Source organism: Felis catus, chromosome D2 (genome assembly GCF_018350175.1).
Source record: "Felis catus isolate Fca126 chromosome D2, F.catus_Fca126_mat1.0, whole genome shotgun sequence".
Lineage (NCBI taxonomy): Eukaryota > Metazoa > Chordata > Mammalia > Carnivora > Felidae > Felis > Felis catus.
The window spans coordinates 10,735,474-10,751,456 of record NC_058378.1 but is presented as its reverse complement, the minus strand read 5'-3'; the positions used below and the strand labels follow the sequence as shown (position 1 = coordinate 10,751,456).

At 35.9% G+C, this 15,983-nt stretch overlaps 1 long non-coding RNA gene across 3 annotated transcripts in view; it reads left to right on the top strand.

The window, feature by feature from the left end:
- The window catches only part of LOC123380736, a 285,855-nt gene that overhangs the window by 127,993 nt on the left and 141,879 nt on the right, over positions 1-15,983 (top strand). For all 3 annotated transcript variants that reach the window (XR_006586846.1, XR_006586847.1, XR_006586845.1), the window contains exon 2: positions 11,513-11,601. This is a non-coding gene — a long non-coding RNA (uncharacterized LOC123380736). The remainder of the gene's footprint in view (positions 1-11,512; positions 11,602-15,983) is intronic.

Sequence of the window (15,983 nt, the reverse complement as noted above, 5' to 3'; positions counted from 1 at the left end):
GTTAAGATTCATAATCCAAACCCCTGTGAGAAACAAATTTACGAACTACACTATAGTGTTTGTGTAGAGTTTTTTTTCTGTAGCATTACAGTATCTAGTCAAAATTGTATTTTTTCAGTTAGCTAAGTCATTTATTTCTTCCACATATCTTTAAGTATGATTATGTGATTCATTTGTAATGCACTTTTTTCACAATCTGGTAGATCTTTAAAAATTAACAGATAGTAAAATTCACTTTTTGTGATATACAGTTCAATCAGTTTAGACTAGTGTTTGGAACTGTATATGCATTACTGTACTTCATACAAAACAATACCAACAACCCTAAATTCTCCTGTGATATCCCTTCACAGACACCTTCTTCCCTCCACTCCTGACCTCAACAATAACTGATTGCCTTAGGATACACTTTTTATTTTTCCAGAGTGTCAGAAAAAATGGAATAATAGGGTATGCAACTTTTATGGGCTTGCCACTTTTACTTAGCAAAATGCATTTAAGATTCATCCATGTTGTCTGATTAATACTTTTTTATTGCCTACTATGTATGTATTGCCAAGTGTGAATATACATTTTTATTTCTCTTTGGTATACAGCTAGATTTGGTATTGCTCTTCTAAATATTCTTTAGAATTTTCTATATAAACAATTGTGTTGTCTGTGAATAGAGACAATTTTATGTTTTTATTTGTATGACTTTATTTTTCTTGTCTTATTGCATTAGCAAGAACTTCTATTATAATAGAAAATAGGTGTGGTGAGAGAAGACATCCTTTTCTTGTTCCCAAACTTAATAGAAAAATTTCAGTCTCTCCATTAATTATAATATTAACACTGAAGTATTTTCTAGAATCATTTTGTTAGGTTAGGGGATCTCCTTCTCTTCCTAGGCTGCTACAAGTTTTTGTTTTATCGAGAAAGGATATTGAATTTTGTCAAAGAATTTTTCTGTAATGAGAAGGCCATGTGTTTTGTACTTCCTCAGTGTTTTAATGCGGTGAATTACATTGACTGATTTTTGAAAGTTGAAGGAGGGTATCTTAAATTTTTTTTTTTAGTTTTTATTTAAATTCCAGTTAGTTAACATACAGTGTAATATTAGTTTCTGGTGTACAATTTAGTGATTCAGCACTTCCATACAACATCCGGTGCTTATCACAAGTGCATTCCCTACTCCACAGCGCCTATTTCACCCATGCCACCACCAACTTCCTCTCTGGTAACCATCAGTTTATTCTCTATTTTTAAGCATCTGTTTTCTGGCTTTCCTCTTTATTTTTTTCTCCTACGATCATTTGTTTTCTTAAATTCCACACATGAGTGAAATTATATGGTCTTTGTCTTTCTCTGACGGACTTATTTTGCTTGGCATAATACTCTCTAGCTCCACTCATGTGGTTGTAAATGGTAATATTTCATTGTTTTTTATTTTTATTATTTTTATGGTTGAGTAATATTACACACACACACACACACACACACACGCACGCACACCACATCTTCTTTATCCATTCATCAGTTGCTGGACTTTTGGGCTCTTTCCATAATTTGGCTATCGTAGATAATGTTGTTATAAACATCGGGGTGAATGTATCCCTTTGAATCATTTTTGTATTTTGGGGGGAAAATACCTCATGGTGCAGTTGCTGGATCATAGGATAGTTCTATTTTTTAAGTTTTTGAGGAAACTCCATACTGTTTTCCATAGTGGCTGCAACGGTTTGCATTCTCACCAACAGTGTAAGAGGCTTCCCCTTTCTCTTCCCTTTCTCATCCTTGCTAACATCTATTGTTTCTTGTGTTGTTGGTTTTAGCCATTCTGACAGGTGTGAGGTGCTATCTCTTTGAAGTTTTACTTGTATTTCCCTGATGATGAGTGATGTTGAGCATCTTTTCATGTGTCTGTTGACCATATGTCTGTTGGATGTCTTTTTTTGAAAAATGTCTATTTATGTCTTCTGTCCATCTTTAAACTGGGTTATTTGGTATTTGGGAGTTGAGTTTTATAAGTTCTTTATATATTTTAGATACTAACCTTTTATCAGATATGTCATTTGCAAATATCTTCTCCCATTCTGTAGGTTGCCTTTTAGTTTTGTTGATTGTTTCCTTCACTGTGCAGAAGCTGTTTATTTCTGTTTATACTTTCTCACCTCCCATTCACCTTTCAACAGATTTCTGTTTATCACCCATGCCGCTCACTTCATATAACTCTGTTAAAATAATGGTCTTCATACTATATCATCTTTTCACTCCTTATTTTACATGTTATGTTTTAATAATGACCATATTCTAGAAATGTTGTTTCCTGGTTTTCTATTTTTATTCTATGGTCACTGCTCACCAGTTTCCTTTGTTCTACAGGTGTATATGTTCCTTAGAATTGCATTTCTTGCTCTGTGTGCTTATTTTATTTTTTAGTTTTTTTGTTTACTGTCTAAGTCTGTTTTTCAGAACTCATATTCGTGTGGGTGACTCTCAAACCTGAATCTCTGTCCTAGAACTCTCTCTGGTGAGTTCTGTATCCAACACATTCATCCGAAATCATTTAGCAATCAACATAAATCACCAAACTGATTATGTTACCCTGCTTCCCTTTTTCAAAGTTCCCTATTACTTGGGATTCTCTCTCTCTCCCTCTATCTCTCTGCCCCTCCCTCTCTCTCTCTCTCTCTCTCTGTCTCACTCTCTGTCTCTCAAAAAATATAAACTAAAAATAAATAAATAAACATACAAATAAATAAATGAACAAATTCCTTCTCATTTTTAAAGCTCAGACTATTTCACTTTCTTTGTAAGGCCTCAGAACTAACCTCTCTGCCTGATCCATGACAGGATAGTAATGATTTGTTTCTTTGCGTACTCATTGTACCTGTGCATGGCACAATTTTATGCTGTAATAATTTAATTTTCCTGCAATAATTGATTTACATATTTATTGTATACACACATACACACACATACATCTTAACTATGCATTGTGAAGGAAGGTACTAAATTGATCCCTTAGCACCTAAAAAGGCCCTGATACCTAGTTGTGAATAAATGTGTATGTTTTGAATGAATAACTCTAACCATTGACCTAGAGTTTTGCCTTTATTTAAGATTTTTAAAATATTTATTTATTTAGTTTTGAGAGAGAGACACACACACAGACAGAGTGTGAGGGGGAGAGGGCAGATAGAGAGGGAGACACAGACTCTGAAGAAGGCTGCAGGCTCTGAACTGTCAGCACAGAGCCCGATGTGGGGCTTTAACTCAGGAACCATGAGATAGTGACCTGAGCCGAAGTCGGATGCTTGACCGACTGAACCACCCAGGCGCCCCTAGAGTCTTGCCCTTATGAAAGCAATACTGAATTCTGAAAATTTCAGCACTTTTGGTTGTAGTTCAGACCCTCTTAAGGTAAATTTTTATGGGAATATGGCCAGCAAGCTAATGTGGGATGTTCTTTGAGAAAGAGAGGAAACTCGAACAGCAAGCTGTGGTGTTGAGGGCCAAGTTGGAACCCAAGGGCATTAAATAAGTCTGGGTTAGATAAGGCCTTCCTTAGCATGGAAAGTTTATCAGATATAGAGGGCACCGGAAATGTGAGAGGGCTTTGCCAAAGGGTGGCAATCTAGAGGCTGCCAATAACATATATGCGTCATTTTGGAGTTATTGTCCCTCAGCTAATGGCTTCCTTATATCGTATGCCTCTATGAAAAACTTCTGGAGGCTGTGGGTCTGAGATGACTCACATCCTAAAGATTAAGTACCATTTCTAATGAACTGATGACTGATACATCATAAAATCAATGCTGCATCACAGCCCAGCTTCCTTCTTACAAATGTTTTGAAATGACATTTCTTAAAATGCCTAAGGCAAACTAAACTTCTTTTATATTTTAAAATCTACATTAAAAATAAAGTATAAATTCAATACTGCTTTGTGAGTCATTTGCTTAATTTTATTAAAATATGGGCCAAAGACAAAATATGGGTCAAATATCTCATACTGAAAAAAGAGTATGAATGACATTTTATTTAAACTTATACTTTCAAAATCAAGGTCATTTTTTCTGGTAGTATGCATGAAGCTGTGATACTATAACTACAGTAGAAAACTCTTAACACTTCTTCACTGAATCTACTCTCTGGATTAATTGATGCTGTGTGCCTCTCTCTAAAGTGTAAGGACTGGTACCTACTGCACACTGAAACTTGTGACTAGAAGACTATGCCCTAAAGCAGATGCTGGCAAAAATGGACCTTAAAAAAAAACTTAGCCCACTGCCTGTTTGTGCAAATAAAGTTTTATTGGAACACATCCGTGACCATTTACTCACTTATTGTCTATGGCTACCCTTGTACTAAAACACTAGAGTTGAAGTGTTGTGACAGAGACCTTCTCAACCTCGAAGCTAAAGGTATTTAGTATTTGACCATTAACAGAAAGTTTGTTATCCCCATACTAGAAGATTTCCACTTTGTGAAATGTATGAAGCAATTATGTTGTTCCTGATCCTTATCATCATGTTTGTTCTTGTAGATATTCATGTAGAAAATTCAGGATTCTAAGATTTCTTTACAATTTTCTCTGATTTTGTCTCTATGCCATGGGAACTGAAGCCTAAATTTGTAAACAACATATTAGAGGTTCAATTTTCAGACACACTACACACACACACACACACACACACACACACACACACACAAATGCTCTGGAACTGTCATCAGTAGAAACATAGTCAATGAATGAGCTTGGCCTTCCATTGAAGATTTTTCAGACATTTTCCATTTTTACACCAAAATATGGGTGTTTAGGCATTAAGAGAAAAAGCAACTTACTGAGCCCTAATGAGTTAAAAAATTGCCCACCGATCTACCTGTGCTAAAAATAAGTTAAAGTTGGTTAATCTCAATTGAAGTAGAATTTCAAACTGTAGATCAAATGTGTCTAAAGTTTACTTTCATAACAGGGAAATCAGGATAGAATCAAAATAAATTTAAAAATTATAAGTCACAGGAACCACCTGTAACAAGGCATCCAAAACTTATATATATTTTTTGTATTGTTGAAATTATCAGAAAATCACTAAACCTTAAGGTTTCAAAACTTTTTATGGTTTATCTTTTCTAATTTACTATTAAAAAAAATCAGTATGGATCGACTCTAGATCATTTGAAGGTTTTCGTGGATTTATACATTGTGTTAAATACTTAAAGAAAAAAATTACATAAAAGAACATTTCTAGATAGCATTTGTTTCCTTTCCAGTTTTTGAAGAACTAGTCATTTCTTTACCACCTCATGTTATTACTGATTTAACAGGATCAATAAGCTGTGGAAACATTGAAAAAGATGATATATAAACAACATTCTGAACTATATTTTTGAAAAATTTAGAAGAAAATTCTTACAGAATTGTTAAAAAGTCATCAAGACTTTTTGTCTTGATATTTGCTTTTGTTACATTAGTGAAAAATGATATTCCCACTAAATTTGCTAAACCTTATAGAAAACTTGGTGTAAGGGTGACAACTCTACAGAAATATGTACTACAAAGAGATAATGAAGAATTCATGTTCCTTATAAATCTCAGTGAAAGTTTCAGTCACGTACAGGAAGATGACATATAATAATGGACATGATTATTTTAAATTCAGGATAAAGTTGAAACTGTGGGGAGCAAAAGAAACAGACAAATCTACGTATGAAGAAGAAGGAGGAGGGAGAAGAGGGTGAGGAGAGATCAAAGTAAGATAAAATAATTTCTCAGTTGGGAGCCAGAGCTATTCCAGTTCCCACTGGAACAACAGAAATCAAGGCAATGATTTCATTGATGAGAAAAGATGAATTTGATTGATAAGCATGTTTACTGAAATTTTAATTTGTAAAAACGATAACCAAAATTGTTGTTTTATGATATGTAAGTGAAACCGTTTCAATTAACTACTGGTATCATTTAAGAAATTGAAGGCTATATTGATGAAATTTCAGGGAATATTAATAGAATGATGGATCTTAGCGTAACTGGGGACTTTGTAGGTTATCTTAATCAATCTGCCATACAGTACTGACAATACAACCCCATTTTTGGTTTAGCTCCTTAGACTGCATCATAGTTGAATAGGGAGTTTCCAAAGAGGTAAGACTAACTCCTAGTGGGACTAACTCCAAGTTAGAACACTTATAAGGAGAAAGAGAAATCAGATTCTGAGAATTCAAATATCAATAACAAACAGAAAGGACAGGAGCCATTTTTCAATAGGAAATAGAGCCAGGACTAAGAAAGTAGGCATAATTGAAACAGAGAAGAGAGACCCATCTCATTATCTTAAGGATACGCTGTGGCTGTGGCTCATATCTGTTACTCCCTGGGCCCATGGACGTCTGGAAGTTTGGGGCTAGCTCAAGGAAACCTGGATCAGAGTGCCTACATGTTCTCTACATTACATTTCTGAAAAATCACAGAGCTTCTGTTCTGATATTTCCAGTAGCAATTGGAAACTAATTTTTACTACTTTGTTAGGATGCTATTCTTTGTGTTCACCCCAAATTCTCACAATTCTAAGCATGTATCTATCTGAAGGAGCTATGCAAAATAAGCTTGGTCCTTTCTCTGTAGGAGGACTTTTAAATATTAAATATTAACACTTAATGTTCTCCAGATTTTTCATTTTTCAGGTTAAATATCTTAATTTGTGTGTACTCATTTGTGTACATCAGTTTCTCTATGTGTTATCTAGAAATGAACATCGTACAACATTGTTATTGGAGGAAGTGGGATTGTTACTTCCAAATTGGAGACTGTGCTCTCTTCCTGTAATACTGTTGAAGGTTATAGCAGATATTTTTAGGAGTCAGGCATCAGAATTGCTTCAGATTGAACTAATAGTAAACAATCAGTTACTGACAGTAAGCCTTATTCTTACACCGCCATTGGTCAGTAAGCTAAGTTTCTTTCATCTTATACATACGTGGCTGACCATTTGAGCTTATTTTCTTGAGTCAATATGTAAAAAACAGTTAACAGTATTTGTTCACCGATAACCTGAGAATATTTAGAATTGTGATGTAGCTATTTAAAAAGTTAATGTGATGAAAGTAATTGAGGGCATTTTGTCTGGAGAAGTTGAGAGGATAATTTGTGTTCAAGTATTTAGGGATTAGTCATACGAAGAGATAGGAGAGGTCAAATTGCCTTTAGCTTCAGAGGATAAACTTGGTAACAGAATATCTGGGTTTAAATGCTTGTTCTGTTCTCTTACTGTCCTTGTACATTTGGGGAGCTTATATCCTCTCTGAATTTATTTGTCCTGGTTTGCAGGAAGGAAATTAAAAAAAAAATGACCTCAATGTGTTGATGAAGTTCATGTATTTTAATTTGTTTAAGGCAATAGAAGTGTGTTTACTTGGGCAAGTCACTTAGATTCTCTAAGCTTATTTTTCCCATCTGCTAAATATGTGTTCATTTATGCCTTCATTTCCCTGGTCACTTTTGTCTTCTGGAACAATAATCCTTGTCTTCTCAAGTCACAGAGACCTCCGTGTTTCTCTAGGGTCTCTTTCTCTGCACTGTGTTGCAGAAACGTCTTCCAGGTGACCTGAGATGGTGGCAAAAATCATGTCCTTTGCGTCCCTTCTCAATAGCTGTTTCATTTTTGTTTTCCTGGGTTATGAGTTTAAATCAGTGGGAAAAATATTTTGACAAATTTTATTAATTTCATGGACAAAAGTGGACATTTCAGGATTTCTTTAGTGCTTTATTCAAAAAACGTGCACTTAGTTCTTCATCGACCATGGAGTGTGCTAGCGTGGATAATTTGGAAACGAATAGAATCTCTTTTTTCAAGGATCTTAAAACCCCAGGGTAACACAAAGACAAAAACAAAAATGGCATACACAATAATAAGTAAAATACGATGTGCTATATGCTAACTGGAATACGTTACTTATAAAATTATTTGCAAAACGAGTGCCTCAATGGTATCAATTGGTTGTCATGGAAGACATGGGAACAGCCTTCCCAGGGGGGTGATATACTTAATACTTGATATACTTGAAAGAAGAGTGGAAAGCATTTAATAAATGGAGAAGAGATGGCAAGTCTTCGTTAAATCCCCCCAATCTTTTCAGTCCGAATTTGTTGCCTATTCTTCTGTGTTTTGTTTTCAGATTTATGGTATCAATTATCCCTGATTGCTTTATAGTATGACTGTGTGGGTGACTAACTGTATCACTTCTCAAACAGCAGACTTCTTGAGAGCAGGAACTGCATCTAAGATGATTCATCTTTGCCTCACTCTCCTTCAGATTCAAGTTTAAAGTCCTAATCTGTTCATGAATCTTCTGCCTTCTTGCCACATGCAGCAAAATCTGAGAAAATATTTATGAGATGAGACAGAAACTTGGTATTAAATTCAATAGAGGATGAAGGGTCAGGGAAGGATCGAAAGCATCAAATATCATTAAATTACAGGTCAAATCTCATTATAATATGCATGGAGTAGTTTGCACATTATCTGTGTCGTACAATATTTGTCGTGTTAGGAACTTCTTGAAATCCGATCAGCAATGGACTGTTGATAATCTTTTCACTAATTAGAGATGTTCAATGTTGTAGTATCTGTTTAACAAGGTTTGACCTTCACTAAACCTCATTTATGTGGATGTTTTCTACAGAAACAGACAGATGCTTATCGTGGTGTGAGAAGGTTTGAAAATGAGTGGGAATATTTAGCATCTGTGAAGGACTTAGGAGGAGAAGAGATCAAGAGAAATATAGGAACAATTGCAACCTTCCCATTTATCTAACCTGTAGAGTTTAGGGAAAATGTAACAAATACACTAAACAAAGGGAAATTATACATCAGTGTCTCAGTAAGTCAGAAAAGTTATACATTAGGCGAAAAAATTTGCTTACAAACCAATCAATAAAAATGTAGAATTTAGCACATTCTATCTAATACAAATAATACATATTAGTTTTGAATAATTAATACAGGGATATCATTAGATTTTTTTAAGGGAAAGAAGGTGTGATAGGTTGAGTAAGAGCCACCCTAATATATCAAGTCATGATCCCTGGGTTATGGAACTGTTGCTTTATTTGAAAAAAGAGTCTTTGGGGCGCCTGGGTGGCGCAGTCGGTTAAGCGTCCGACTTCAGCCAGGTCACGATCTCGCGGTCCGTGAGTTCCAGCCCCGCGTCGGGCTCTGGGCTGATGGCTCAGAGCCTGGAGCCTGTTTCCGATTCTGTGTCTCCCTCTCTCTCTGCCCCTCCCCCATTCATGCTCTGTCTCTCTCTCTGTCCCCAAAATAAATAAACGTTAAAAAAAAAAATTAAAAAAAAAAAGAAAAAAGAGCCTTTGCAGATGTGATCATGTTAAGGATCCTAAAATGATGAGATTATCCTGGGTTATCCAGGTGGACTAGAAATGCAAACCCACACGTCCTCCTAAGAGAGAGGCAAAAAGAGGGAACACAGAAGAGGCAATGTGACCACAAAGCCAGCGATTGGGGTGATGTAGCCACTGGTCAAGGAATACAGACAGCCACCAGTAGCTGGAAGAGACAGATTCCTTCTTAGAGACTTCAGAGGAAGTGTGGTCCTGCTGACACCTTGATTTTGAACTTAGGGCATTCAGAATGGTGAGAGAATAAACATCTGTACTTTCTAGCTCTCCAGCTTGTGGCAGAGTGGCTCCAGAGAAACAGTACAGAAGCTTTCTGAGTTTTATAAAGACAACATAAGGAATTACAATTAAAATCTAAACATAATTTTTAACTGCGCTGTATAATATAAACATGTAATGTCATAAACATTAAGACTTTGAAACCATATGTAATTTATTATATAATGAGAATATGATTATCAAAATATAAAGATGAAAAAACTGAAGTCTGGATAGAGGAAGCTTTATAACCTATTGATCTGAAATTAAACTCTGGACAGAGAGGTCTACCTTGACTCTAAAAGACATATTCTCGAAAAGTTATGGGTCTGTTCAGTATTATCAATTAAGTCATGTTTCAATTGTCTTGTGGCTAATTATGGCATTAAATGTGAAATACATTGGGGTGCCTGGGTAGCTCAGTCAGAAAGCATCTGACTTTTGATCTCAGTTCAGGTCTTGACCTCACGATTGTGAGTTCAAGCCCCCCACATTGGGCTCCACGCTGGGTGCAAAGCCTACTTAAAAAAATGTCAAATACATAGGTTATTAAATTTTCCCTAAGTGTACTGTATTGTCATTTGAGATTTATTTCACCACTTTTAGACAATTAGAAACAGATATTTACATTGTTTTGATCTAAGTTAATACTAGTCTTTCAAAATGGTACAAATTTAAATGGCAGTTATGAAATAAATGTCAACGAATTTGTTTTCTGTGATCTTACTAGAAATAACTTTCTCCCATAGTCTAAGATGATTCCAACATGCCCAGTTATGCACATCGCAAATGTTTGAAAAAAAGTCTAAAATGCTAGAGCTGATACTGCATGGGTTCCTCTTCAGACTGAAGCTGGGTGCCAAGGATAATGGGGTCACTGTGGTGGTACCATTGTGCTCTCTGTGTTTTAATCTTTCACTGATATAGGTGTATAAATTTTTCAATTTCCATTTCAATTTTCCAGTTGAAATTCAGTTCTATGTTAACTTTCACCTAGTCAAGTATCATTTTTACACGGATGGCATATTAGTCTGTGCTGGCTACTCTGACAAATACCAGACTGTACGGCTTAACAAAAAGTCCTTTTTTTCACAATTCTGGAGGCTCCAAGTCAGCAGGGTTTGTTTCTTCCAAGGTCTTTTTCCTTGGTATGTAAATGATGGCCCTCTCCCTGTGTCTTTACACGGTCTTCTCTCTATGGATCTGTGTCCTCATCTGCTGTTCTTATGAAGACATCAGTCACATTGGATTAGGGTCCACCTTCATGACTTCATTTAACCTTAAATACCTGTTTAACTACCCTCTCTCCAGGGGCACCTGGGTGGCTCAGTCGGTTAAGCACCTGACTTCAGCTCAGGCCATGATCTCACCGTTCATGAGTTCAAGCCCTCCATCGGGCTCTGCACTGCCAGTGCAGAGCCTGCTTGGGATTCTCTCTCTCCCTCTCTCTCTCTCTCCCTACCCCACTTGCAGTCTCTCTCTCTCTCTCTCTCTCTCTCTCTCTCTCTCTCTCTCTCACACACACACACACACACACACATACACACACACACATGCAACCAATCAATCAAAACTGAAAAAAAAAAGGATTAAATGAAAAAAAATACCCTTTCTCCAAATATAGTCACATATGAAGGAGGTTAGGACCTCAGCATATGAATTTTGGAAGATACAATTCAACCATACCGATAGTTACATTTATATAAAGAATATTTGTATTTGTGTTTGGTAAGAATACACACATTCAAGTGTGTATTAGTCATGAAAAAGGGAGACTGGTTATCTATGGTTCTACCATGTGAAAAAAAAACATTAAAATTCAGTATATATTTTTTCTCGCTCTTTATTATACAGATTATGGGAAAAAGCCAGTTCCAAAAAGATGATGATATTCTTCAGTGGTATATTACAGAAGAAATATTGCAATCTTCATTCATTGCAAGGTATGAGCTGGTATTTCTTCCAAATGGGAGCAGAGAATTCAGATAAAAATATCCGCTGAATTTACAGTCTACTTTATGACCCATGGGAGTTCCAACTGTGCTTCCCTTAGACTGAATGATATGAACAATGGTATTTAAATCCATTGACTTTTTTCAGGTGTAAATCAAAGTTTTTAAAAAGAACAGGTCTTGACAACATTTCCTAAGCTATATGGTGCAATATATTAATAGATACTACATATTAATAATTTCGGTTACCAAATAATTTTTGAAATTCTAGTTGAACAAAGCTAACATTTCTACATTGGAGTGTTCCTTAGAGCCTTTGGTTTTCTGATGTCAATGTAGGAGAATACAATATGGGACATTTATGAAACTAATTTGATCACAGAACACTTTGTCAAAGGAGTATCTCATACAGCAGGAAGCAAGAATGATGGAGGGTCTCTTACTACATATTATCCTTCTCTCTGTTAAAACTTTATGGGTATTCATTTTTTCATTTATTTCACTAATTACATGATGTCTTTTATTGTTATTAGAATTTATATACATATATATTGTCATGTACCCCCTGACTTCAATGTTCAGTGCTGGATTTCAGATTTTCAACTATTTATAGGTTATGAAATCATGGGTGTAAATAACATCTCTGGAATGAGAGGGAGAGTGGGGAGCCTCTGACTGCACTTCTTGGGGCTGGGGTTGGGGGAGGCAGTTTATCCTTTAGCAGGATAGGCAGACTATGCCATCAGCCAGCTATGCAGAGGAGTGACCCAAGGGGCTGGCAGAGAGGCAGAATACTGCTTTATAAAATAATCGAGGCACCTGGGTGGCTCAGTCGGTTAAGTGGTTAAGTGTTTGACTTCCGCTCAGGTCATGATCTCACAGTTTGTGGGTTTGAGCCCTGCACTCAGCTCTGTGGCTCTGTGCTGGCAGCTCGGAGCCTGGAGCCTGCTTTGGATTCTGTCTCCCTCTCTCTCTGCCCCTCCCTTGCTCGCGCTCTCTCTCTGTCCCTCAAAAATGAATAAAAGTAAAAAAACAAACAAAACAAAAAACTTTAAAAAAACTCTCATCAACTTGAAGAGATGCTATTACTTGGGTATTAGCATTATTTTTTATACAAGGAAACTGGATTTCAAAAGAATTCTGTAATTGACCCAGAAGACCAGCAGCTGCTAAAAGTCACAAGGAGACTTCAAATACAAGGTTTGTGGTTTGGTTTTTTCCTTTGAAATCCTCACTGCTTTCAGTCCACTGCTAACTAACCTAAGATTTTGAACACGCTTCTAGAACCACAGAGTCACCGCGGTGGATTTTGGCTTGCTGAGTACGCTTCCCTTATCTTTAGAAAATCTGTCTTGCAGTGAATGGTCTGTGGAGGGGTTTACCTAAGGTCACATAGCTAGTTAGTAAGTAAGCTTTTCCTATGAAAAGCACATTTCCAGACAGTCTAAAGAGTTCCACACTTCTACACAGTCAAAGAAATATCATCTAGTTATAAAGTGCTATATTTGCTAGGGAGCATTACAGTTCAAATTAATTATTTATTGTTTATGAATTTTTCTAAGCTTAAAGTTACAAAAGATCTTCAGATTCGTTAGCCTCAGTGAGTCATTACAGGTAAATTACATAAAACATAAAAATGTAGAGATACAAGATAGAAAAAATTTTAATAGGTGAAGGAGTTTTGTGATATAAGGACTGTAAAATATGAATTTTTTCCTTCAAGGAAAAATGCGCAGCAACTTAACAGAGATGAGAATATGCGCGTAGGTCCTCCTTTTCTAGCTTAATTCTGACGTATTCCTGTTTGTGAGCAGAATAGATAGATAATTTCTGTAAATGTCAGCTGCAGCCATGACTCATTATTGTTGCTTCAGTGGGATAGATATTACCGCTAGAGAAAAAAAGCCAGTGTATTCATTAGTCAATCTTCAACTTTAATTATACTATTTCAGAATTATCACTGTGCCTAAATTTCAGCCATAGTGATTAAGAAAGCAGTAGTATTTATTATTTATTATAATATTTTCCACTGATTTTTAAGATTAGAGTAGACCACATGAAGACTGTAATTAGCAGTATTTGTAAAAACTCACCAGAACGTCTCATTTGAGATCTAATTAAGACAATCCATAAGATAATTAATATAAAGTCACATTTTCGGTGAAAAAAAAGAGAGAAAAGAAAACCTTTCTCAGTTTGACATCTCAAAGCTAAAGCCGTTTCAATCCTTTTCATCAAACAGCTTCTTTTGGCTAATAAAGACAATATTAAAAAACATGAGTTTTCACATTTATCCCCTTCTGTCTTCTAAGGTCTTTATCATTATGCATCATGACTTCAATATCTAGAAACCACAGGATTGTTATAGTAAGAAGGAAATAACTAGAACATCATTTTAGACACATGCTGCAATTTGTAAGCTCAGTCAAAATAGTTTTTGTGATAGGTGGCTCCTTGAAATTCAGATTTCAATTGCTACTCAGCCACACTTCAAAACGGAACAACTTAAATCCATAAAATTATCATTAAACAATATCATTTCAATACTCTCCAGCATAAATCATTGCATACTTAAAAGGGCTCTAGTAAACAAAAATTTAACAAATATTTCCACATCATATTTGGTGCAGCTCTGAACGTAGTTGAGTGTACCAATCCATGTACAACTGTATTTCGTAGATGAATCCTGAAGATAAACCAAAAACTTACCTTCTATATCAACCTGGCCATAATATGGGTAGCGGATTGAAAATAAGCCTTCCCCCCCCAAAAAAAAATTGTGCTGTCCAGTCCAGAGCAAAGAGCCCTGGAATAGAAATCAGGAAGAGTAGAGGTCTAGTTCTTGAAAATATTTCAATTCCTGATATGAGAAAAGGAGAATTGCTTCAGTTCCCAAATCGGAGTGCTGAATGCCCCCACTTGTCAGATGAAGAAGACAAACTACCTCCCTCTGAAGTCCAAGTCCAAAGACTCTGTGATTTTTTTCTTTTTCTTTTTTTTAAAGTGGTATGTATACAGGATTATTTATTTAGCAAATATGCATAGCATTTAACTTTGTTTCAGGCACTGTTCTAAGCACTTCACTGGGCACTTTTGTTAGGACCCTACTTTTTTCCAAACATCGTTTACTGAGATATAATTCATACAGCATCCAATTTACCCATTGGAAGTGTACAATTCCATGGCTTTTAGTGTATTCATACAATTGTGCATCCATTGCCATACTCAGTTTTGCAACATTTTCAGCCTCAATAAGAAACCTGTGCACCTTGACCATCACTCCCTGTCCCCAATCTTCTCATCACTCCCAGCCTTATAAAACCACGAAACCACCTGTCTCTATAGATTTGACTATTCTGAACATTTCATGTAAATGGAATCATATATATGTGGCCCTCTGTGGCTGGCTTCTTTCACACAGAATCGTATTTTTAAGGTTCATCCATCTTGTAGAATATTTCAGTATCAACAAAAGTCAGACCTTTTCTATTACTGAATGATATACCATTATATTGGTATATCAATATATTGATATATCACCTATATTTATCTATTCATCAACTGATTGACACTTTTTTTTGGCTACAATGAACAATGCTACTATGAATATTCATGTACAGACTTTTTTGTTTATATTTATTTTTATTTTGGGGGGGTATGTAACTAGGAATAGGTTTGCTGGGTCACATGGTAACTCTGGTTAGCCTTTGAGGAAAAGCCAGACTTTTTTCCAAAGGGCGTCATTGCATATTTCTACCATCAGTATACTAACCTCTGTATCTCCATCTCCTTGGCTGTCTTCTAGCCATCCTAAGTGGGTGTGAAGTGGAATATCTCACTGTGGTTTTGATTTGTGTTTCTCTGAGGGCTAATAATGTTGAATACCTTTCCATGTGCTTATTAGTCAATTAAAAATCTTCTTTAGAGAAATCTCTATTCAAATTCTATGTCCATTTAAAAAATGGGTTGTTTTTGGAGCGCCCGGGTGGCTCGGTGGGGTAAGTGTCCGACTTCAGCTCAGGCCGTGATCTCCTGGACAGTTCCAAGCCCCACATCAGGCTCTGGGAAGACAGCTCAGAACCTGAAGCCTGTTTCAGATTCTGGGTCTCCTCTCTCTGCTCCTGACATGCTTACGCTGTCTCTCAACAATAAAAATAAAATAAAACATTAAAAAATTGCTTTGTCTTTTTTTTTAATTGAGTGATAAGTGTTCATTATGTATCATAGCTATAAGTCTCTTGTCAAATACATGATTTGCAGAGATTTTCTCCCATTCTGTGGTTGTTTTGTCACTTTACTGATGGTGTCTTTTGAAGCACAAAGCTTTTAATTTTGGTGAAGTCCAGTTGATGTATTTTTTTGTTGCCTGTGCT